We start from the raw sequence: 3,521 nt of genomic DNA on the forward strand, positions 1-3,521 counted from the left end.
TCCACAAAATACTCAGAGACTATTTGCAATTTTAAAAGACATTGATCTTGAAATTTAACCATCATTCAGGATCCTCCAGAAATAATGTCGCCTCCATGACAGCTGGAAGTAATTCTAGAGAACAACATCCCCTCTCCCAGCAAAGTTTGTCCTCGGCTTTAGGGACAATATTTAGGGGTTGATTATAATTAGTATATGGTTGAGGGTTGGGAGAAGAGTTTTATAAGCTCAAGGATCTTTTTGAAAAAAATAGGGGGGGAATTGGATAAATAATAATGGTATTTGTGAGTTATTTTTTATAGATAATTACATTGGCATAGATTTTTGTATATGGATTTATGTATGTGTGTGATTTATTAATCAGAATTGGTTTTAAATTATTAAATTATGACTATGAAAGCACTCTTAAAACTAGATATGATTTTAATATGTATAGACAGTTAGATAATTTTAAAATAATAGCATTCAGATTCTCGAGTATACATGTAATATGTATTAATGCATTAAGGACTCATTTAATTTACATTTACTCCTCTCTCCCTCTCTCTCTCTCCTCTCTCTCTCTTTCAAAGAAAAACAAAAGTTATAATAAAAGTTAAGAGTGGAGTTATAGGGTGAAGACATAAGTTGGCTTTTTGCTACAGCAGAACATGCCCTCCGGCTCACAAATTAATTCAGGGCAAATAATGAATAAGGATATTAAATAAACGAAATAAAAATCCATCACCTTTGCTTAAAGTAAATTTGACAGCATTTGAAATAATCCTGGGGAAATAACTCAGTATTAGATATGACAACTTAGCAAATAAATAATATTAACAAATTAGCCATATGAGGAATGTGTACCTTGTCACTCAGTGTGTAAATTTGTTGTAATCGAAGGAGCACTCTGTTGTAAGAGAGTAGTGGGCTGCATTCCCAGTGCCCAGCTAGCTTAACCCCCGAAATAACCACATGGAAATTGTATTAGTTAAATACTGTCTGGTCTATTATCTCCAGCCTCTTATTGTCTAACTCTCACAAATTGATCTAACTCATTTCTAATAATCTGTATGTCACCATGAGGCTGGGGCTTGCTGGGAAAGATTTAGCATGTTTGACCTGGCAGCTTCATGGCAGGCAGCTTTCTCTGACCCTGCCTTCTTCCCAGAATCCTGTTCTGTCTACTCCACCCACCTAATTTTCTCCTCTTTCAAAGGGCCAAGGCAGTCTCTTTATTTAACTAATGAAGTAACACATAGACAGAAAGACCCTCCTACACCATGTCCCCTTTTTCTGTTTAAACAAAAAAGAAAGGCTTTCACTTTAACATAGTAAAATTACGCAAAAACAGTTATAAAGCAAGAATTACATTTATAATATTTATATTTATTTTATCTTTTATTATAACAATGGAAAACTATAACTATTTATTCTTCAACTCCATCAAAAACTCCAGAAAGATTTAATATTACCTAAGTAAATGAGAAATAAGCAATCTCCAAAACTCTAGAAATGACAGAGACATCTCACTACCTGAACAATCACCCAAAGTTCTTCTGTACTTTTGGGGCATCCATCTTTGGCCTACAGGCCCATAGCATCCAGCAGACATTTCCATTAAGAAGGAAATTCCAAAGACAGTTCAGTCACTTTCTTTTGTGTCCTGCAGAATGCCTCACAGACTCTTTCATGAATCAGGAACCCTGAAGGATCATCTCACCTTTAGTCAAGTTTCGCAGTCCTCTCTGAGGGTTCTTCATGTACAGTTTATGCAACAGTCCAGGCAAGATCAGTTTTTTGCACAAATGGCTATCAAACTCCATAAGGAGCCTCTTCGATGCCCATCTTCCTCTTGAAGTAGACTGGTGCTGCAAGGAGCAGATGTGTCTCATTGTCATGAAAAGTCTTAAGTTATTAAAATATTAAATGCCATGTTCTGTAGTCTTTGAAAGATATGAAGAATGCCTATCTGAAATATATCTATGGACATCTAGAAAATCTAACTAACATGACTACAAACTTGACTAGTATAGATGATTATCCATTAACAACCTATACTTCCTAATTATACATTACATTTTTAAATGAACTACACAATCACAATACCTAATCAAGATCAGAAATATATATGCATATTACAAAATTGACCTTAAATTATTTTAATAAACCAAGATTTATATCAACGCAAATTATGTATATCTATATATCATATCCCCCTTTAAGTGTAAAAGAACATTTATAAACAACATCTGGGAATATGGACGCAGTTATTTCTCTCCAAACTTCTTCCTGCTATATGAGGGCACTCTTAATCAAGTCTTTCATGGTGTATCCTGTTTGCTAGGTTCCTCTTAGTCAGTAGTTAAGCAAAGTAATTTTTTGAGGGTGTTCACAGCAACCTTTCAGGAGGGCATGGTCTATCATACCATATTGATCTAGAAGGAATCCACAGGGTCTTTTCCTCTGTGAAAACAAAAGAGGAATCTCTTTTCCAAAGCACCATATCCTTAGATGCAAATTCTGAAGTCAAGATGCCTTTATAATATATATCCTGTTTTTTTTATCTTAGCAGCCCACACAATGAGATGTGCCTCTGTACTTAGCTCCGTCATAGTCAAAAAATTCAAAGAAAACACAATAATACATAGAATTCAGAATCTCTGTGAATTTTCCATTTTTCCATGACTTATTTTTTTACTCTATTACTTTATTCTGTCTCTTTAAAGACTTTACCCCTTTTTAAAGCATTAACTTTATTTTATGACTTTTAATACTCTTTTTCTTCTCTCTCCAAGCCTATGTATGTCTATCTAACACTATGGCCCATTTAGAAGTCTTTTATATCTGAATCTGTCCTATTGCATTGTCTTTAATTCTCTACTGCCTTGAAGAGCTTTTAAAATGCTAAACTCTTAAGAATCTAAGCTGTGACAATCCCAGGTCAAATACAGGTACTGCCTGCTTGCCCCACCCAGTTCAACATGGTGGAGCTGCTTGTGCCTCTGAGCCATGAGCACAGCATTGTTAGCTGGCTGTGGGTCTCTGTATCTGTTCCCACCAACTTCAGGAGGAAACTTATCTAATGATGGCTGACAAGACACTATGAGTTTGTCAGGATGTCATTACTTTATTGTTACTCCTGTGTCTGTATGTGTTTTCACAAAAGTAGTCTTTTGTTTTGCCCTAGGTCCTTGGGTTATCTAGGCTGAGGTTCTTGATCATGCAAGCAATGCCAGATACAGGTTCCATCTTCTGCCAGTTGGTTACTACCACAAACATTGTGTCACTACAGCCCTATTATATCTTGCAGACTAGTCACCATGGCAGATTAAAGGTTTTGTGACTTGACTGGTGTTACCTTTCTTCTATGGGGTGTGCAGAGAAACTTTTGCTACCAGAGATGCTAGCGCACAGTGTGAAAAGCTCTATGTGGCACCAGCTTGACTTCCCCAGTTCTATGAGTTGCTTAGATGTTGTCTTCAACCTTTGGGTCTTGCTGTCAGTTTACAGAGTCAAAACTGCAACCTTGGCAACAGTCT

This window comes from Microtus ochrogaster, linkage group LG4, assembly GCF_000317375.1.
Source record: "Microtus ochrogaster isolate Prairie Vole_2 linkage group LG4, MicOch1.0, whole genome shotgun sequence".
NCBI lineage: Eukaryota > Metazoa > Chordata > Mammalia > Rodentia > Cricetidae > Microtus > Microtus ochrogaster.